The sequence below is a fragment of the Lineus longissimus genome, chromosome 7, assembly GCF_910592395.1.
Source record: "Lineus longissimus chromosome 7, tnLinLong1.2, whole genome shotgun sequence".
Classification (NCBI taxonomy): Eukaryota; Metazoa; Nemertea; class Pilidiophora; order Heteronemertea; family Lineidae; genus Lineus; species Lineus longissimus.
The window spans coordinates 19,982,775-20,006,788 of NC_088314.1; positions in this window are offsets into that span (position 1 = coordinate 19,982,775).

Sequence of the window (24,014 nt, forward strand, 5' to 3'; positions counted from 1 at the left end):
AGGATTAAGAGAATATATGATAAGTATATGTGGCCCTGGAGAAAAAAGGACTGTCTGACCTAATTTAGGAACAGAAGTAACCCATGTGGCTTCATAACCTGGAGCGATAGTCCATGTGATAACATAGCCTGGAGGTGGACCCTCTGACCTTTTAAGGAGAGTCCAGCTCAGTGCAATAAAATGTATTCAATTTCAAATACCCTCTTGATATTGGACATGGATTAGGTTACTATATCGTATTAATGGGATTAACAGTTCACTTAGTATTTAATAGCAACCAGCTTGCCTGGAGGGGGCGTACGATGTGACCCAATCAGGCAATAGAGCAGAGGACAATTGCAAGTACTTTGGTCATCCTTGTGCTCCTCCCCACGCATGTTACAGAATCAAAGGGTGATAAAGTGAGTGAAGGCTTGCCCATGAAGAAACCACCTGACTCTCCTCATAGCCACCTTCTGCACGAGGACGAGCCAAATGACAGCATAAAGATGCGAGATATGATGGTACATGTAGAATGTTTCTGTTCATTTTGCCAGATGCCTCCAATAACTGGCCTCCATAACTTGCTGTATCTATACAGTAGTAGTCTGGTAGCAACTTTTGCAACTTCACTTTATTCTTCTTTTAAGACCTTCAACTTTTAAAAGGAGAATAACAAATTTAAAAAATAATAATGCCAACATCATCAGAAATAGCATGTGAATTGAAGCATTATTCTGCCATTCCAAGCATATTTCCTTTCCTTCGTTTCAATTTCCATGTACAAGCATTGAGTATTAAGTACAGATTCTACCAGAATAGGTTGATCTGAAATGACTGCCACAACTACAACTACAACTTCCTGCAAGGTCAAGTCATTTCAGGTTATAACCTGAACTGAATGATCCTGAACAGTTTCAGTGAGTGAACGTCTTTATGATTTGTATACTTTGTAAGGAAACATTTGTTCTGCCTGGATTATTTCATTTCCTTGATGGGGTTTTGTTTCAGCGTGTTAACTAATAGCGTTCAACAGGAAATTGAAAGGTGACTACTTTGAGCGCCTGCAACTTGATCTTGGCAATAAGGACGTGTGACCTTACAGAGCATTTAGCTTTTCATCACTGAAAGTGTGAGGTCCATCAATGAATAACTGTTGTGGGGTAGGATTTGATAGCCTTATCTAAACTGCTTTTCAAATTAACCCAGGAAGTTTGGGCGTGGCTAAAAAACATCATGTTATTTCAGCAAGCATGTTGGACTTTCCTCATTAGTAGAGCATCTCAAAGTATTTGAATGTTTGTTTTAAAGAAATTCAAGATGTTTTGTAATAATAATGAATACAACACTAAGTACACTAGAACCTAAGTTGTCATGTCACGATAAAAAAATGAATTTCAGATGTGGTACTTTCCGTGTTTTGGTCATGGATGTTGCTATGGAATGCGAATGTGTGGGTTGTTTTGATAAGAGTTTTTGATCATCAGTCGTGGGAAATTAGACCTCTTTTGTGCGATATTTCTAGGATGAAGAAAACAACTCGGTCATGGTTGTGATTTTGAAGTTTTAGGATTTTTCGTGGCAAAACAAATTTATCTTCCTGAATTGGCGGGAAATTCCCTGAACAACATTCATTTCTTTGGCAGTGAAGTTTTTTTGGTGGTTCTAGTTAAATAATTGCCGTTTCAAGTTTCTCAAGTACTCATAGTTAGTTACCTTGTCGTTACTTTGAAAAAAGTATATTTGCCATCTGGTCAAAATTCTTCTAAAAAGTAGAGATAACATTTTGGATGGTGAGGCCAAGCCCATGTAGGGGGCTCTCTGAGATGGACAACTCAGGATTGTTCAAAACTCAGGGGGCAAATGTCCTAAATATGCTGGTTACTGATTTTGCTGAACATTATCATCATCTATGACCTAACGTTATACAATTGTTTGTTATAGCATTATATTACACAATAGTTTGTTCAAGTGGACACATGGACCCCAATGATAAACACATTGTCACTGTAGTGACAAAGGAAAATATTTAGTCCATAGTAGCCAGGTAGAGTTTTTGACAACACTAGAAAAAGAATTGTTACTCATTGCAAGAATTATGCAAAGAATGTAGTATTCGTACTCGTTACATCACAATATTGATTTTTGTATGTACTCTTACATCACAGTATTGATTTTTGTATATAAATGAATTCTTGACTGGGCCATTAGTTGAGGTTATTTGGTGCACTCCTCAGCAAAATATTGCATTAATTAGTTTTGATTGGTTGTGGATTGTTTGTGTATTCTTTGTTGTGACTGAGTTTGTTATGGTCAGTTGAAAACTACGTTCCACCCTAGCTGGTCCGAAAATCCACTCCTAAGTGTACATCAGAGGTACAATGTCTTAGTCAAGGTTTGCTGAAAGAATTCACTTTCCAAACTATTATTATGACCCATGACCTATTGTTAGATTTATAGGCTAATCGTTTAAAGCTATTGTGACTTTAATCCATTGGACTATGCAGCTAGTTTTTCAAAAGTGCAACAAATTAGACAACTTTAGCTAGTTTGTATGTTGGATAACCTCAGTTCAGTTGGTTCATTTTAATTCTGAAAGGCAGAAATATTAATTGTGGTAGTCAGTATGCAGTTTGAGTACAATTTTTTTAAAAGGTTCTTCAATATGAGGCATTTTTTTCCACATTGCCTTACAAAAATCCACATTATTCATTTCAGATGCAGCAGTTTCTTTTGGTGTGAACACCACTCATGTACCTAGAATAGATTGTCCTTGGTCACTGCATGCAACACAGCCAATCTAGCCTTAGTGACTAAACTCCGGAGAAATCCCACGTTATTCATATCAAAAAGGATTTGATATGTGCACCAGGGTCTTAGAAATTCATGAAATCCTGCCAAGCGTCTGTCTGGGATAATATTTGCAATGGTTAATATTCACATCGATTTGGCAAACTTTCCCATAATCTTTGGGCAAGTGCCATACTACTCATACTCCAGACCCATGCGTAGATTGTGCCCAAGGCTTACCGCCCAAATTCCCACCACCAATTTCTCATGGAGATTATACTGCGATGGAATGAATCCAAAGCACATAAAAATGACATACCAATGCATATGTATTCATTATCGAAAGTGGTGATATCATTAACCCCTTGTATTAAAGGAAATTATGTCTTTTCTCCAATTATTTTGTCTTCTTGCTTCGCTTGCTGGTTTTTAGCATACAGCCGGGCCTGAAATATGCAACTTTCAAAGTCGGAAGCTCTTTCAATGTGCCACTGAATTCCCTTAACTTTATGCAGACAAAAGTCTCCGTTTTGATCGCCTATTGTAGAATCAAAGATGACTATAACAAACAAAGTTTTAGTCTTAAAAACTATTGAAAAAAATGATAGCAATTGATTTGAAATGTAATTTCCACATTGGCCCTCATTGGCCCTCATTTCGTCCACCATCCTAGGCTCTTAAGGGTTAATATAACGACAGCCTAGGCCTTTACATTCAGAACATTCCATGTAACTGTTCTCACACTGTGGCCTCATAGGCTTTACCCCAGAGGGTCCCTAAGTCATGCACAATTTGAAATTAGGCCCTCAACAACAATAGTCAGGTGATTTCCAGTAACAACGGCGTTAGACAACCTGGAATGACTTTCAATATCGAGTACTTAAAGAAAATCCCTTGTACCTGTCGATATGCAATGATTCTTTGTCAAATTTGTCGCCCAATTGGTCATGGAGTATGGATTAACATTTTTGACGTTTTTGCCAGATTTTCACATGAGAGTAATGCTAATTTTCTAAGCATTCCAATGTTTAATATTTTGTAATGTTTCTTTTTCACATTTTAAATCGATTATTATTTTACATCACCATAGAAGTGGGATTAAGTGAAAAAGTTTGTGATTAAGATTTAGTGGTGTGGTGACAGAATGGTCCCATGGGATCTAGCGTGGAGTAAAAATGAGACTCATACTAATAGTTTGAATCAATTAAGTGACAACATTAGATAATATTATAGTATGTCTCGGAATGCAGACTATTACACCCTGTATCGCCTGTTCTTATAGTTCCAACTTAAAGTGACTGAATTGACAGGTTGATTTTTATGTACTTGATGTATTACAAATTCTGTCAGATCTGTTGAAACTGATTTCAAAGTCTGCTCCACTTTAACTTGGACCGAAACATGTGTTTGCATAATCCTGTGTAAATGTACTGCAAACTTGCAAACTTTGTGAACAGATTCTCTCTGAGAAATGAATTGTCATCTTCTGCCAAATATCGCAATAATGCTTGGAATTGTAATCATGTTCGAAGAAGATTGGACCTCATCTACAATGGAAGGGAGAGCAGAAATTCTTCGACATACCTCAGCCAAGAGTTCTTCAATATTGTTTCTGAATGTCTGGAATTCTGATATGTTTTAATAAGTTATGTTGATTCCAAGCGATGTTGGCTCATAATCTATACAAATAAAAATTGCAATTTAAAAAAATTGGCATTTTTGCAGTGTTTTTCTGTGTCTGTGTTTCTATCCGACCATAGAAGGACAAGGGTGAAAGGTACCTGTGTAGATGTTCGGTCATGAGTTGCTTGGTTCTGTGACATGTTCGGTTACGTGTTTGGAGCAGAAGAGTTAACGATCCTTTTGGACAGGAAGATGGCCGTCACCACATTGTTTGCTATACTCTTTGAAGTCTTGATAAAAGATAAGTTATTACTTTAGACGATGTCAGAATATTGAGAAAGAATTATGCTATCTTGTCTCTGTTTGATAGCAAGTATCATTGACCTAATTACTCCTTCAAAAATGTATTCTGGTTGTTGGTGATTCCTGGTATCATTCAGCGATTCTTTACTCCAGCAAGTATCATTGACCTAATTTCTCCTTCAAAAATGTATTCTGGTTGTCGGTGATTCCTGGTATCATTCAGCGATTCTATACTCCGACATTGCCCCAGATCTGACCTTATATCTTCCCGTGAATATGTTACCAAATGAACTATTATTGCAAGGGCCACTGAATTCTTCTTTTGTTGTCTCTGTTTGATAACTAGTGATTCTGATTATTGAAACTATTGTTCCATACATGTACTTCAAACTAGATGTCTATAAAAAACGATTGATGGTAAGAACCTAATTGCTTAAATTATTAGCCTCATAATCCTGATAACATATTTGTCATTCCGAGCCCTATCATCCAATTATGGTTTAAAAATGATCATACTTTTAATCATGTCCCCCAATTGGGTTTAAACCCTTCCCCCACACATAGCACACGAATGGCATGCTGCAAATGCTGTGGGATTTCCCGCCAAATTCCTTACCAGATTAACACCATTTATGCCCAAATCATTATTATTACAACTGTTACCACCCCCCCATTATTAACCATGAGTGCACACTAGTACATGTTTGCTCTCTTACATAACAACATCAGCACAAATGTTTATATATAGTATGAAAATCAGAGAAGGGACTACTTTTTCTGTTCATAAGTTTACTGAAGGTCGTCCTAGTTTATAATCTTTGTAAAAACTTGTCCCCAGGGTCCCTTGTCCTGTATTGATGGTGTATTGACAATGTGTATTAGCTCTTAATAGGGTGACACTTTCTACAACTCGTTATCAATGGTGGTCAGCGTAGTATACCTTAGCAACGGGCCCTGGGCCAAATTAGCATAAATGCACCTGACTCTTGAGGTCAGCCCAGCCGCAGACGGGCATGGGCAAGTGACGGTTAGACTTTTCAAGTTTGGAATGTTAGTGCGGTTATGAAAGGTCTGAGACACCATTCATGTGTGTTGATCCGTTACCAGATTTGTAAAAGTCAACAATATTGGCGGGAGTTCTCAATGAAAGGCCTTGTGTCAGTCTGTGACAGTGTATGCTCATTGGTGACCTTTTAATTTTTGAATGCGTTGGAATGAGCAAGTCTGTTTGAAGTCAAAGCCTTCACAATTTAAAGTTAACTCAGGTGAATTGGACAGATGTCACTGAAGGGTGGGGTCTTTCGGAGGAGGGGGGGGGGGCTCCACATACTTTAAGAGCGCAAATGCAAGATTGCCAACTTTTGTTCTGACAAGAGTGGTCAAATTGAATAGAAACAACTTATTTGGAAAGAAAACTAGTGTCCTTAACTGAGAAGGTTCCTTTTATAGAGATGTCAGAACTGACAGAGGTTCCACTGTACATGGTGACCGTGACCCACTCACTGCACCTGCAGCACTGGCCAGTACGGAAAAGCCAGTTTTGTAGACAGAATAAATTGATCGGCGAGTGGAAATCCAAATAAGCGGATATTGAACCATACCCTGAACAAATTTGAATAGACCAAATGTAAACGATGAGAGAAAACCTGGAGTATGACTTGGCACATACATTTCAATCATTAATTGGAAGAATTTTGCTGCGATCGATGCCCGAGTTTCTTGACCTAAATTTCTTTCTGTCACGTACTAGTTCTTACTGCATTTTTGATGTCTAAATTGCAATTACAGTATACAGTATAGAAATCGAATTCACTGCAGCATTGTGTATTTCTAATTTCCTGAGCTAGCAGTCAATACAGTGAATGCAAATGCTGTACCCCTAAAGTTTGTGTTTGACCAAAGACACGTTGAAGTAAAAGCACAACAACCCCCTTCCCCACTGACAACACGCGTAAAATATTGTATTTCACCTGTGTTGTCAGTGGATGGGTGCAGGGTTTGGTAGTAGATTGGGGGGGGGGGGCTTTTAAGCTCTTATTTCCATGCCTGTGGTCTGACAGTGCATTTGTGGAAGTCAAATTTTGCAGTCGCACATTGTTTTCGATAACACCCAATAACCATGAATTACAAACATGCTTATGCGAATTACGTCAATGTCAAACACTACACATTTCCTCGTTGTTAGCCAAACAGGAAATGCTACCATGAGAGCACTATTGATTTGAATGGCTAGTGCAGTGAACATGGAACGTCACTCTTGAGAATCGGTTCCCCAACGAGCATGGAGCATGACCCTGGAAAATCAGTCCCCAACTAGCATGGAACATCACCCTTGAGAATAAGTTCCCCAACGACATGGATCATCCTGGAGATCGGTTCCCCAATGAGCATGGAAAAATGAAACATCACCCTCGAGAATCAATTCCCCGCAAGATGGAACATCACCCTTGAGTATTAGTTCCCCAACTAGCAAAGAACATGACCCATGGGAAACAGTTCCCTAACAACATGGAACATCACCTTCAAACGAATCAGTTTCCGGCTGACCAAGAATCATGTGTCTTCAACTTGTATGCTTTTCACGTATCAAACTACATGTAGTTGTGCATTTCTTCTATATTTGATGCAAATCATGCTTAGAAAACCTCATTACCAGATGAATACGACTGTATAAAACTGAGTACACAGTTTCTTCAAACATTATTGTCGAGCAACTTTCTCCAGCTGGGTTAGTTGGAAGGCCTGCCTGATTCTCGGCACGTTGGAGAACTGATTCCCCTTGGTGAACATGGCCTGATGGGAACGAGTGCTATGAACACCTCACACACTCCTGATTGGTCAATACTTGCATCCAGTTAATAACAGTTGTGCGGCTAATGTCATATGATCCACGAGGCTAGCATTATGATCGATGGGATGTTAAGTGATTGACTTTATAATATATCACATGCCAGACAGCTTTGATGTTGAAGTGGCATGTTGAGTGGTCAGGAGTTGGGCGGAGTGCCGAACCTTGAGAGCTAACATCTCATGGTTATTTTCCGGAAGAATAACCCCATGCCTATTCTTTGAGAGATGACAGAGGTGGCTCAGAATGGCCCTTGCACCCTATGAAAAAGGATGTGTGGAACGACAAGGGCAGCACTCACATGATTTTGATTGTCATGTGGGATGCATTCATAAAACAGAAAATAAAACTAAGCTATTCACTCTGTGCAAGAATTTATCTTATATTTCTTTAATTTATCCATAATTTGTCGGAAGTGGCAAATTGTCATTGTCCCACAAAACCAGTACAGTGACAAAAGAGATTTTGACAATCCATATAACATCAACAATTCGTTAATTAGCATAAATGCATCTTTATTTATTACTGCTTCTTTAGCTTATAGTGTTTTTTCTATTCATCCATGTGACACAATGAAACTGAAATCCTAGCGCTACTTAAGCAATTTACAACTGTGTTTGCATCACTCGCAGCTTCCAGTAGATGATTAAAAATCATCCAATTGTTGTGGATCTACTTCCGAGCTTGAAATTTTGTTGTACGCACCATGGAACAAAAGGATCTCCATTGATATCAGAGATAGGATGACGTCACTGTGTTACATGCGCAAGTAGAATTTTTTAGGAATCGTGAAATAGCTATCTCGTTTATGTATAAGCTTCTGAAGCTGGCTCGCCCAGGGTCGACTATTCTGATGGGTCCCTGGAGTACTCTGCGTATCGACCGTGCTATTTTTAGCAGAGGCTACTTGATGTTTGTATATGTTTGACGTACTTGATGACAATGACTGGGTATGTCGGAGATTAGAACGGGGAAATCATGCACATGAGATGATGCGTATGTAATCCGTTTATATTGCAATTCCCTTGGGATGGAATTATAAGGATTCTGGATGACGTTGTGCATCTGGTGTTGGAGTTGAAAGTGGAATGTCACGAAGTTGAGAGGATTTTCCAAAATAATGGAAATTCGACTGCAAGATGTCTGGGGGAGGGGAGGTAGGCTCAGTCTGCCGTTGTCCTGAGTCCACTTAAGTGCATTAATCCTTTCTCTTTGGGTTGATAAGTGCTACCTGAACATGATAAATTGGTGTTTTTAAGCTCAAGGTTACCAAAAATAATGTTGCACGCAAATTCTAAAAAAAGATTAAGGTATCCTAAAAATCAGTGGATTAAAAAGGCTCGCTTCCCACAAAATCTTTTACTTCAAACGGTTGCAGATCAGAATTTGTGGGAATGGAAACTGCAAGAACAGATGCTATGATCGGTTTGTTCGGTGAGAAGAATCGATTTAATGTTGCGTGCTTGTTCATTATGCTCCAGTGCCTTGGTCTCTTTGATGGTCAGTGGACAACGGAGGTGCCCTTGGGGTGGTTTCGGTGGCCTTATTAAGGTCGCAAGGGTATCGTTGTACTGTAAACCTGAAATCTTTGCATCTGTTTTTGTAATTCGTGAAAAGTTCACACAAAATTGCTATCAATTGTGACCCGAGTATGGGGACACATACTTTGATCAGAGGGGAAAATTAAGTGTCAATTTTTTTATGCATATTTGCACAAATCTTTCATTTTACTTTGATAATTTCAAAACCTGAAAAAAGAATGAAATATTTCCCTTTATTTCAATAATATCAACAATGACCAAACCAAGACGGCCCACCCTGCAATGAGGAACTTTATTACCAGTGAGTAGGCAGCGGCAAGCGGTATGATACTGAACAGATTTCGAGCCTTTGTCAATTTCATCCACAAAAGGTTCTGTATTGTATTGTATTGGACTGATAACTACTGCTGCCACCTACTCCGACATAATTTTGAGTGATTTCATTGAGGTGAATTTCACTTACGGTGGTTCACCCACGCATATAAATATGATATGTAGATTTAAATTGTAAAACTTTTCCAGTTTAAAATCCCTGATCTCAAATTTTCAACCCTAGTTTGAATCACTTGAGCGTAAGGTCAAAATGAGATTTCAACAGCTCAAGAGTACTCCTTCCATATGGTGTATCAAATTTTGAAATAGGTTTTTTGGTATTTGGGGCAAACTCGTGCCAAAATATCTTTTATATCTTGGTCAAATTTCAGGTTTTATCTGCACCTGGCACTTGGAGAATTATAATATAACATTAAATGGGAAAATCACATGGTATTTTCAGTCTGCCATATTATTTTGCTGCAGGAAATATTCAAGAATGATACAGTGGGCATCACATCACGCTTTCATCAAGGTATTCATACTAAAAAAGTTATGTTTGTCCCTATTTTATCATGTTATTGCATCACCCGCCAAAGGTGGTTGCCTGTGTTTGACCTTTAACTTGATGTAACTAGTGGACCACATCCAAGGATAAAAATATGACTTTACCTTTTGCGTAATACTTTTGTATGCGTATCGTTTGCATCAGAGGCGAGGCAGCTGGTTTTTGATGGCATCTTTGATTATTACGTCAAGACTCACCTCCGGAATTGTACTCACCCGAACCTCTACTTTCTAAAGAAAATATGATAGATTTGTCATTTGACCATTTGACCATTTGCGTAACATATTCCGAGTTTGCATTATCATGATTTGCATCAGAGGTGAGACACCTGGTTTGAAGACATCTTAGAATATTACATTTGCTCCAAACTTGTCTTTTCGAATATCTTAGGCATTTCATCATGGGTAGATAATTTGACAAATTGTGTAAGGAGTTTGCATGAATTGCGAGGTTCCTGATTTGATGACAATGAGACGAAGTGCAACCTCGAAAGCATTCATGTCTCACCAGATCAATTGCGTCGTTATGACACCATTTGTTGGCTCTGTAAGCTTGTCTTTGCCTGACACATTGTGACATTTACATCATCGGCTGCTGGCGTCATAGTTACGATGTTCACACAGGCCTGAAAAGGTACATAACTCACTGCACTATTTACAGGAATTCATCAGAAGTTTTCATCCTCATTGTTTGAATCGCATGTTCGTCTCTTGATAATACCAATTACTAGGTCTCAAGTGTAACTTCACCTGGAGTGGATTCCCAGAAGCCATTGCTGACGTTACTTCTTTTTTGATGTGCATCTGTATAGAATTTGCAGTCGTCACCTTCGACATTAGACGTTTCCTTTCGCATCAGAAATACTAAGTCATATATGAATGTACCACTGATGTATATAACTTAATATTAAAATTATGATGAAAGAAATCAAAAGCTTTTTCACAACAGGTTTTCTTTATTCCACGTACTGCAGATTTCAAATATAGAATTTACAACGTACTTCATCAACACAGAGTGAAAGATAGGCCTACTTGAAGTCAGTTTAACTTGGGCAAAATTGTCAGTGCATTGATGTACAGTAAGGTACATACTAAAGTAGGTGATGTAAATTGAATTAAAATCAGCTTCAACTGGCACTCGTATCAAAAACATCGCATCTGCCCGCAGAATACTCCGAACGATCTTTAAAAATTGATTTTTCAGAACTTTGTCAAGTCCAATTGGCCATGCCGCATAGAGGTTTATAATTTTTTAAGATGATGCTTTAAGTGGCATGCATTTTGTGATCATTTACACTCAGCTGGATACTGATTGGTTGACATGTTTTGAGAGGGGGCTTGACGTTGGAATGATGAGCAACTTGAAACATCACCACCTGGTCGATGATACTTCAGCCATCTTCTGCTGGCGATAAAAAATGCTGTATTTAATATGCAGGTAACGTTTTGTGTACTTAAATGCTCTCCTGCCTCTTCAATTCTTTTTTCTTTATTTTGGACAAATTCTGTGTTTTGAAAAGGCAAATTCAAAGCTCCTAGCTTATAGATACAGAATTTTTTTAGGGCCATTGTTCCACAGGACCACTGATAGATGTGGCCACTGACCTACAAAACTTTGATGACCAGATGTCGCTTGACACCAATGCCACTCCAAGCAAAGTTTGGCAACAACTTCAAGACATCTAAAGTTATCAAGAGGGTGTATTCAGAAACTTGATAAAGCTGTGAAGTACTCCTCTTGCATGTCTGGCAGATGAGATGACCCTGCTGGAGGCACAATTTGGGTCAGGACACAACTCCCTGACCAGAAAAAATGATTTTTTATGAGATGTAATTTGAAAAGCAGAGCAGATCATCGAATTCAGGAGATTCCTCGCCATTCGAGGATCTTCGCATAAATATGGTATGTCTGTCCAGTGATTATTCGGTAGTGATGCTAATTATAAAAAACACTTGCTTCATTATTTATTTTGAAAAACTTCATTGGTAAACTAAAAGAAATTTTTTTTGTGTTTTGTCCTGTGACAAAATCTTTCCACGTTATTTAGAGCTCAGAACAGAGCAATCTAATATCGCATGGTTGTGGGAGCTGTAACTGGGAGAACATCTTTTGTCCTGATAACCCCCTTTATGCCCAATTCCTGCTCATTGACCAGATATTGTATCAAAATTGTACCGTTGATATACGTCACCAGTGTTTAAGTGATGAGGGTGCATGGCCTGCCTAGGATATACGTCACCAGTGTTTAAGTGATGAGGGTACATGGCCTGCCTAGGACATGACCCCGGGAACCTGAGATCATCCAGGTGCGGTGTCAATGCTGAGGTGCCAAGTAGTACTCCAGGCGATGAGAGTAGCTCCCATCTGACGTGTTTCAATGGCTCTTGATCGGGTCACCTTGAGATACAGCTTGCTTCTAACCCGTTTAGCATCCATGGGGTTGAAGAAAATGCAAAATATTCAAATTAAAGGAAAAAGCATGCAAATTTACATACTGGAAATTCAGGCCCCTGGGTGAAAAGTTAGAGTGATTAAGCATGATTATTGCTAACAATCTAAAATTTGCTTTTATTCATCCTTTACTGTAATACAAAATCAACATTTGTTATTTCTTTGTTCATGTGGTAAAAATCTAGTTTCTAAAAGTGCTGCACAACCTGTCTACGTTTTGTACAGAAGTTTTGATCACAAGAAATTTTGATTACTTACACAATGAACATAACCGATACTTTGAATCTCTGCTTCAAATGATGGGCCTCATTAACTATCAAGTAACCAAATCTCACAAGGCCAGCCGAAGTATAGGTCACGAAAGGCGCCAAAGCTTCCGGCCACTTGAGAGATAACTTGGTAATCTTCCAAGAGAAAATTTCTATTTCTACGAAAACCACTCGATCATTGATCATTGGACTTCAGTCACTATCCCGTACAAACTAGTACCTTTATGATAATTTTTTGACCTGGTGAGATCATGATGGTTGCCAATCAGGTTGAACTTGGGCAAACCCACTCTTATTACTATTTACTTTTTTAAAATAGACTTTGGTTACTAGCCCGTGATTGCATTCCAATGCCTCTTAACCTTCTCATATCATACTTTGATAATAAAAGTGTCAATTTTTCATGTTTGAGATAACATTCCTATTATGATTAAGTTGTCTCTACCTAATAAGTCAGCAAATCGTGCAATAAAATAATAATCTTTTTTGCAAATAGCGGGCGGGAAATCTATTTATTTTAGGTGTGAGGGCCGGGTGGTGCCTCATACCTGTACCTTTATCATGTGGATATTTATTTCAGTTTCACAGTATTTGGTATTTGTTTTTTTTAACAGTCTTTAGAATTATGAAATAAGAATGAAAGTGTAAAGCTATTCCGGTTCAGATGCTATGTTGGCATGTCAAAAATTCTGTAACAGACTGCATCATTGAATCTGTGATGAGTCCATGGTGGATCAGACCGTGTTGTTCCATCATCAACTGTATTATGGAAATGCTCCAATCTATGATGGGCCATCGTGAATTCTATGATGATTATCGTCTGTCAGAGATTCTTTGCTGGAAACGTTTGACTGTGTAACGAAGAGCTGCAGAAAAATTTATTAACCTTTCAACACAAGCTACCCACAGACTCAAAATATCATGGTTGCATTGATTATTATATATTTTGTACCATCGAGGAGAAGGCCCCTTATCAAAATTGTAACGAATTCATGGTCAAAATCTCAATATGCACCGAACGCTCTTTATCGGTCAACTTAAGGGCCAATCCTTGATACTAGTATGACAATCCAATATCATGTCACCAAACATACTTATGAAAATATCAAGACATTGATTTTATCATAAGAAGCATGCACAAAATAAACAAAGAACATAAAATTATCAGTTTGTTACGGTTTGATTAATTTGAATTCGGTCGTAAACTAGGTTGTTTAATTGATAGATTAGTATTGATAACCTTTGATACATGATATATGGCACGTGTTGAAAAAATAAGGTCAAAAAGTCAATGTAAAGTCCTATCATGGGATGTCATGTGCATGTCCGAATGATATAATTCATCACAGTTCAAAAATGGGACCTTGCTCAGTGATTCTGTTAAACTTGATGGACTTGACCCCTGGTGCTGGTCACAAACTTGGGAAAAAGTCATTCTTGAAATGTCTCAGACATGTCATAAGCTAAGGGTGCCATGCCCTAGATTGAATTGGGTGGTGTTAGAATATCAACTTGACACAGTCTTCACATATACACTTGATTCATAACTTTGCCTTCTGAATATTGTAAGAAATCTAAAAATCATAACAAACCTAACTTATGTTGCGATATCATAAGATCAATTGCACCCCCACTTTCAACGTTTATGGCCTTGACTAATCAGTCATTGGCTTCTATTTCTATTTCCTGGAATTCCCATTCAATATCAAATTGGCAATGTTTGACTCAAACCTAATATTTACCTGTCCTTTGAATAAGACAGAATGAGCTGTGGGAATGGATTATCTTTCATGGTCAAATCATTTGTTTGAATTGTCATTTCAATATCTACAATGTTTATGATGGATCCTTTTCCAAATATTGACCATCTGTTGGTAACCACAATACTCCCAGGATGAGCATCTTTCATCTGATAGTTTTCTTCCCGGTATGTTCTGATGCATTCTTTCCAAACAAGTCATCTCACCTTAAGGGTAAAGGGGACAAACTTTACCTGGTTATAGGGTCAGATTCTGTCAAAAACAATGGTGTTCCACACTAAAAATATGATGTGTAGGCCAAGAACTGTCTCAAATTTTGCAAAACCTATTTTGTCCTTAGCAAATTACTATGTACAACTCCTATTCTTCGGTTATCAACCTTTGTTTCCTTAGCAGTAACAACTCAACCCTGTGCTGTGTTTCAATCAAACCTCCAGCCAACTCATTCACGGGAAGAGGCAGTGTGGCCTTGGAAAGCAGCCACTTTACTTGAAGCAATAAATGACCAACTTAACCCCATCAATCGAACTCATCTTTCTAAACCTCGGCTAACTTTCTGTATTTGACCACCTCAACCTTGAGAGGCCATGCAACCTTGGCCAAATGACCTACTTCAGGCTAGGTAAACTCAATCTGACAATCAATTGACACACTACCCCGAGCAAACATCCAGTATTTGCATACAACTTTTCACCCGCCTGCTCTGATGGGTCCGTGACCCTCACCCTGTATCCTGAATCACCTGTCACAGCCTCCTGTGACCACACTGAATGCTCACGGTTCCTTCTGGCACCCTGTCTGGTTTTGCCCATTTAATATTTTGATTGAATGAAACGGGAGGGCAGTTTGATGACACAAATCTGCTTCATCCGTACATTCCCTACTCTTCAGTTACCAACCCTTGTTGACAAAACCTCTGTACACTGGATATATACGAAATGTATATAGTCATCAACAGATAACTTTGCCTTTTTCATCAAAAATTGTGGTGTGTTTTTTTGTGTTAGGAAATCTGTAACAGCCGTGTGAACATATTAGTTGTGTCTCACCCCTTTCTAACCATCGTCCTTCCTGGCTGGACGTACACCAATGTGACTAAAGCCCGGCCTGTCATTTGAAATCCATCTGGGTATTAATGAGATAGTATAATGGCCCACTCATTCATGATTCTGATGAATTGAAAGTGCATGAAATGTCAATGAATATAAGTATTCATCATATACAGTGAGATGGCTGTCTAGTTTTAATAAATTATTACAATGGAAAAACTTGTTTACTATCTGCGTTGCACTCTTGAAGGGACCATTACAATATCTGAAGGCTTAACGTTATCCTGAGTTACTGTCTGTGCTTTTGTTAAACAACTTGAAGAACATGTGTTGAAGGGAATCTCCACTCTTCTTCCAAATAATGCAAGTATCAATTCGTGTCTTGTACCCCCCTCCTCAAGGGTACGACACCTTATCACCCTATAACGACATCTTAAGGCTCAAGCATCACCCTTTTTTCACCACTGCTACTTTTTCTTTCGTCAAGACACCACCATCAACAATATATCAGTTATCACCGTCATATAAAGTAACCGAACTAATTTTACTGGGTAAGGCTGTATGTTCAACAAGACATCGACACATTAGCATCCTTATTCTTTCCAGCTTCGCCAAATTTTCACTAAAGGAAAAATAAATACTACTCAAGCATCGGCAAAGATTAGTGGTGATAGCTCAACTACCCTTGAGGAGGGGGGTACAAGAAACGAATTGATACTTGCATAAAGGTTCATGTTATTGTCACCATACCTATACATCTGATCTGTGTTTTACCGGTTCGATATAAAATTTAGAGCTATCAAAAGTTGATCATTCATCCTGTAATCGAACGTTTTGAATTATGTCAGTCGACCAAGTGCATAGTATCTCCCAATCCTGGAATATTCAGAAATGGTCAAAACTATTGTTTTAGGGTTTATGGTGCTGTGTTGAGACTTCAGACACCCATGAACCCACCCATATATATTCATGATGAACATGTTGAATATACTGCTGTTTTTAGGCCAATGAAATTTAATTGCATGGTTCTCTTCAGCCTCTTTCCGAATTGTTTAAGGGTTTTCTCCTCCCAACTTCCATCTTCATTATATGAAAAAACATGATTTTCCAGGTAAAAATCACAAATGTAATGAAATTAGTTCATTGGTTAGAAAATTGTCACCATCAGGGGTTTAACATCACGGTGAGGGCATTGATGAGAAGCCTGAAATTATTTATCATTGACCTTCTGGCAGAATATATGGCCACATGTTGCAGGTAATCCGTTTATGTTGTTTATATTCATTTGTCTGTGTTCAAATGAGGGCAAATAAGAATGTACTTTCCGAGGTAGTTTTATCATTCATGTCTACTTGTATCACCTCTCACCCAGTGGTGCCATCAGGACCTGTATGTTGGAATATTTCTATTTGACAAAATGTTTAAGAAGAAAATCGGTTCCCAACACCTATAAACCACTCGCCAAGCTCCCCTCTCGGATACTAACAACCTTCCCACCAGGTGGCACTGGCACACACCCGTCAATGAAGAATAGCCTTGGTAGCCAGTGTTACGTAACCAGTTGTTTTTCTCTCTGAATCATGTTGACGACTCTTACATAACTTACGTAACTCACGCCATTATTTCCATTATTAATCATGTTAGGCCATGTGTACTGATTACACTGTATTTTTCCACTCATCTTTGCATCATTATTAGCCGGAATCAGACATTAACTATTCATGTTCTGGGTTGATTCTTTGGTCAAACTGTCTCCCAGAATTAGCGTTCACACATACATTTATCACAGCATCTCAAAAAGATTCTTTCCATGTGTATTGCAAATTACCGTGAAACAGTTTACCAAGGTAACAATGAACTTTTGATAGACTGAACAAATTTTCTTGGTCCTGAGGGACGAATTTTGAAACAAGGATTTACTGTAGTTTGGAAGGGATCCCCTTCAGCCCAAAGAGAGATTCGCCAGCTTGCTAGAAACCTCAGACTGTATAAATTACACCACCTAAAACAAATCTCAGTGCAAAATTGTCCAGTTACGCTTACAAAATGTTCATGAATTTTGACAGTGCTGTTGTGCAGACGTATTTCAAATGCTATAATAATGAATAAAGTTTCAGCGAATTGATGGCAAATGATAACTGCACAATAGTATTGTGTATATCTGTTTTTCTGAGCCACCAGTAAATACATTACAAACAACCCGAATTGCGTACCTCTTTAATCATCATATTCTATCATAACATTGATCAAAACATAAACCTCTCTGAAGTTTTCCGGTAATGATAAATATCAGGACAACCCAAGGCCACGTTCTTCTCTATCTAAATAATTTATGAACTTGTTGTTACACCATATGGTACTATCCAATAGAGGTGTCGAGTCATTTAGAAGTCATGCCACCTGGTGTAATGATCACGACAAAGCCCAAGCCCTCAGGTCGCCCTGCTATGACAACTCCCTGAATATATTCCCTCTTCTTTCAATACTAAAACAAATTGCTCCATTATTTTACCATATGGCACAAGTTGAGTTTGTATTTTGTCAGCCCTTTGGCTCACGACCATGGACATTAGCCCCCCCCCCACCAGTCCCCCACTCCCTTCCATGGCCATAGTAATGATGATCCCCTGCAAGAGCCAGAATGAACGAAATGATGAAGAAAAAAATTGCCTTTTTTCATGTTTATTGAATGTGGCCTGTTGGTCCGTGCAGGTGTTACAGAGGAAAAACATCCAAGGTCCAACCGGGGATTGAACCCGGGACCTCTCGCTTATAAGGCCATCACTCTACCGACTGAGCTAAAGGGAATTTCCCTTCTAGCCTGGGCTAGTGTGAATGATGCCACCACTACACAGGGATGAAACCAACTTGCCTGACAGTCTTTACTCGGAACAACATCGGTGTGATTTATCACAATCGTCTTCATCCCATAAACTGTCTGTGCGTCATTCTAATCGGCAGACGATTTATGACATATTTTGTTTGCCAGGCCGGTGCAGTATTGGTTTGCCATAAATCTGTTGATAGTATTTGTCATTTTCACATTGATTCAAGTCTTGATATAGATATTTGTAGGTAAACAAAAAAGCTTTATACTGGGTGCCTCATGATAAAAGTAGTTGGTTTTTGAGTATCAGCAACAATCTCCATTCAGTTGAGCCAATAAAATGGATTTTATTGTTCTTCTCAGCCGCTTTCATGAAATGTGTCAGGATATTCCTTTAACTTCCAGCTTCCCCCTTTAGTAAAACCATGATTCTCTAGGTGAAACACACACATTTAAATTAGTTCATCAGACAATGTATAGACGGATAGACAAATATTATAAATTTCAAGTTATGGCATATTTTCTTGTATAACAGCAATTTCGTTTTTTCTATGCAAATGAAGCTTAGCAACAAGAAAATGCAATGAAATCGCCTGACCAGTGTATGCCTTAACATTTGATCCAATGTAACTAAATCATGGCTATTTCAGTAATCTTGTTTTGACCATGTCGAAATTCCTTTGGTTGTCAACTTTGTGACCCCATCAGTTTATGTCATTCATACGTAACTGGACTCTATTTGCAAAGTTGTCAACATGACTTTGGTCTCAAGTTGGTATTACTTATAGGTATGTTATTGTTATTTACAGTTAGACTATTTGTCAGGATAGGTAGTAGCAAGATTCCATGGGCCTTTTGTTATGTAACAAAATATAACTATATCAAGTCGTCAAGCATATCTTGGCACAAAATTAGTTTTGTTTTGTTCTGTTGCAGTTAAAATGTTTGTCCCATTCTTGGAAAAGTCTGTGACTTTTTGATGACCTATCAAATGCACTGACTTCTGTCACATTTCTTATGCGTCTTGGGTGAGAAAACATCCCAGTTATGCATATTTTTCTGTAACATCTAACATGAGAAGATGCAGCTGTTTTCCTCATTTAAGATAATATAAGGGAAATGAGCAGTGTGGTAGGGAGGTAACAGTGGGTCATGGGTTCAATGCTTGGATGACCATCACAGTAATTATCTTGGCCTTGAGCTAGACCGCCTACTACTTAGGAAGTTGATATGGACCAGTATCCATACCAGAGGATCCACGCTTGTTGCCAAAGTCCTAGTTGTTCAGAATGAGATGTCACCGCAGGCTATAACTTTTACTTGGGTCAGAATGTCGTGATCATCTTGATTTTCATGACGGCAAACCCCATCATGTAAAAAACTGGTATTAGCACTTAAAAAGTCGGTCTACCATGATTGGCTGGTCTCCACCATTCAGCAAATTCCATTCATAGACTTCCCTCTGTGAAAAACCTGTTGGGCTAGATTGCTTAGGGTTACGACAAATTGGATGTGCAGGGCCTAAAACAGACGTAAGGCTAGTTGTGATTATGGACATTTGGCTGAAAAGTTGTTTTGCACATTTTGAGGGTCAATCGTACAATGTGTCTGGTGATCCCAGCCAAATATGTGTCTAGCTGTAAACAAAATAATTATAATAAACGTATTACTTTGAGTATTGACAACCAATGTTAAAGGTAAAGTGCTCTCATATCTGGAGATCAGAAGAATAGTGGTAACTTAGTGTGCCGGGCTCATTATCAGGAGATCGTGGGTTCAACCCTGAGGGATGACTGCTGTTTCATCTTTGTTCCCTTGAGCAAGGCACTAAACCCTAATTGCTTCTCTTCACCCATGGATTATGGGTACTGAGTTCGCAGAGATAGCGCGCGCTGTAAGGTTCTGGGCTGTACTCCCCTTCCCTCTCGAAAGTTGAGCTTGAACCAGGAATGGATAGGCCTACAGCTGTCCTGATAGTATGGCAATGTAATTCAAATCAAATGTGCTTCAATTTTCTACTTTTTGAATAAACAGCGTTGGCCTTTAACTTAATAGCAATGGTTCTTCTAGTCTATTTTGACCCTTAATGTATGGTATTTTGTATTGAGGCAAAACATAAGTGGAGAATGCCTTTAATCAGTGATTTTTACGCCAGATTATATGATGATAATTGCTAATTGTATGATGGTGTCTGAATTAGTTGTTCATCAGCAGACGGCCAAAAAGGCAAATTGTTGTTTATCTGTCTGAAAGCTGTACGTGGAATGCAAAAAAGTACCACGGTTAATTGTTATAGATGTATATCAGTATTGTTGTTATCGTAATCCTCAAAAAATAATAGGTGTCATATATTGCTACTTTTGATCAAACCTTATTATATTACACTCAGATAGTTAATAATGAATTCCTAGGCGGCACTCTCTGCTTCGACTTTTAAGTGGCAGATGGAGATGTTTTCACAATACATAATATAAACACTTCATATGAAAATTAAAGGGTCTGTGACTTTGTGGAAAGTTCCTGCAACTTTCTGTATTGTACAGCTGTGTAACATTGTTAAATATGCCAACGAAATGAAATATTGGGCATCAGTTTTAATGAAATATGCCATCCCTGTCAGGTCTGATGTCAACAATGCCGCTTTGTAGACTGATATACACGTACTATAAATAGTTTCAGTGAATTTGCCTGTGTAACAAATGCACTACTACACCAATACTATGCACTGCTACACTACACCTTTAAAAGTGCTCCCCCTCACCCCTCATCAGTCCCAAGTATACACCAATATATCCATTTATGGTATGGAGTTCTCGATCAATTTGGGTTACCGCTGAAAATTTTGATATAAGTAAGTCGGCGTACAGGTGCGAATTGTAAATGTATCGAGTAGTTTTTCGTAGAATCAGGCCCTTGTGATCGCGTTCCATGCGCACGACTCTTTGAAAGTTGCTCTTCGTCGGCACCTGCGCATGTGATTAAGAATTTGATTGTTTGATACCGATGTAAACTGTGTACCATATATTCCAATTGATTTGATGCTCAGGTTAAAGTTGACGTTGTTTGTACATGCATTGTACACTTATCATATCTTGTCAACTTGAAAGCCGCACTTCGCTTCCAATGGGAGGAGCCACCACTGTTTGAAGTAATTCAAGGCAAGTTAAGGAGTTTTCTTTTGTCTAAAATTAGTATGAAATAGGAGTGATGAAAAACATTGATGTCAATTTGACATTGTTTGAGAAACCTTCAATGAAATGCACATCCTGCATTGAAACTATTTTGCAGATGTTGAATATCGATATTTTTTACTCTCTAAACCAAATAAGGCCTGACTTGTGATGGACTCTATTCCCTGGCATATCAATGACCCTACTGGTGCCCAACAATAGTGGCACACATGAACGTGAACATCCATATGAGCAAATACAGAGGAGAATTTAAAGAAGAAAGCTGAATATCAATGACTAGAATGTGACAGATTGGAAAAGTAAAGGTACAGATCACCTTACAGATTATTATAAAGCCCAGACAGCAATGCAAAGCTAATAAATGATACCAATAAGACAGTGTGTCAATATCATTGCTGCATTCTCCGAACAGGTCCTCGTCAACAGAAATGCTGACTTTGCTGATAAGATCTGATGTGTCCTGTTTCCTGGGTTTTCCATTCAAGTTGTCAAAACAATGCGAATCATATGATGTACCTTCTAATCATGACCTTTTAGTATTGTGAATTCTGCAATAGTTCCTGGTCAGCAGAAATGTTGACTTCTCTGATAAGACCTGTGTCCTTCTGAACCAAATGTCCCTGGGTTTTCAAGACAATGTGATTCACAACATTTACCTTCTAATTCAAATCTTTCCAATTTCCCAATACCCTCGTCCCATCCCGGGTTCATTAATTATAATTTGTTGGTGGTAATTACTTCGTTTGTTGTGTAAATAAAAGTACTATGTCCTTGTTTTTTTTTCACTGAAGTGTTGAACTTCTACATCGATGGTGCTTCGACATTCTTGAGGACATACTTGTGTAACAAATAAATTGGTCATGGCAGAGAATGCCAGAGATTTGGAAAATTTGTTCGGAGGTAGTCGAGATTGTGATGAAAAATAGCCGGAATTCTTTGAATTTGTGAAGGTTATGTCAGGGAGTGTTGCGCTGAAAGTTAATCAGAACATATAAAATCCATGTTAAGGAGAAATTAGGGTTGTAGATTGAGAGGTAGTGGGTTCGAATTCCCTCCAAAGCAAGGTCTTTCCCATTGGAAAGGGCCATATTGAACTCTTTGGTACCCAAAAGGAGAGGGGCAATATAGGCTCTTCAGAGCGGGGGGGGGGGGGGGGGGGGGGCAGAACACCACTTCTTGTTCCAGGGCCCAAATCTGGATGAAAACACATTTCATAAGAGAGTTGTCCCCTGACAGAAGTGACCTTTTCAAACCCTGCATATGGGAAGGGTGCAGTAAGGACTAAAACTTTAAAATTAACACCTGCAAGCACAGCCCTTGGGGGAGGTGGACTGAACCTGCATGAAAAACACGTTTTATAAGGCGTCTTGATGAGAGTTGCCCCCTGCGTATAAATACGACCCTGACACATAAAAGCTGTAAAAGACCTTTTTATACCCTGCATATGGGATGGGTGCAGAAACTTACTTTAAAATTAACGCCTGTGTAAACAACTAATGAGTAAAGTACCCAATAAAATGAAAATCAGTTAGTTCACAGAAAATTTCTACTTTTTTTTAAACAACGTGTGTCTTCATTTGAAAAGGTGACTAGTTCAAATAAGTTACGGTGTTGCTATTGGATTGAAAACAAATGAAGAGTGAACATTTGGTATAAATATGTTTTATAAAGAGGCAAGCAGGCCATGAAAAGTGTTAGATTTTTCTGCTGACCTGGCTACCTGGGGTGAATTGTGGTTTTACGCAGTCCCCAAGACAGGGAGTAAACTTTAGTTGGCAATTCCTAAGATGGGAGGAGCCCTTTTTGAATATGTCTAAGTTCTGACTCTTCCAAATATTGCTGGGTGCCCATACCTCATGATTAGTAATGGTGATTGTGATAATTTCAATAATGATTGGAATATATCTGTTATTGGAAAATAGGTTCGAGATGGGGCCTGTCATCTATGCCCGTGCAACTTTGTACTTTTAACTGGCCAAATATTTGCTCCTTGGTTTCTGGATATGGTTAGGGAACGAATGAAAAGCACTTTCAGACCGCAAGTGAGAACCTACATTTCATTTCATTTCCTAACTTTGCGTTGTAAATTAGAACCTTTGGCAGGAGTTCAGCATCTACAACAATCAAAGAAAGGAATGTATCAAAACAACATTGCTGAAGGCCAGTAATTTCCTTATTCTCGCCATATTGGTGCAAAGCATAGACAATTCTTAGAAGACTTCCTTAATAAACTGATTTGGAGCGATCGCATGACTCTGATTGGCTCGTCCCAAAGGGGTTTTCCTATTTCAATAGCAACAAGTTGTGATTGCTCTAAATTCCATGGCCTAATTCGGTGTACATGTGCCAGATATGTTAGTTGTGATATATTTGTTTATTTATTGATATTTTTATGTACATGTATGTTTGGCTCTGCAACGAGGTCTTTGACCGACCATTTTACGACTCATTTTGTCCCATTTATCAACAAAGCTTGGAATATGGCCTGCATTTAAAAAGTGAC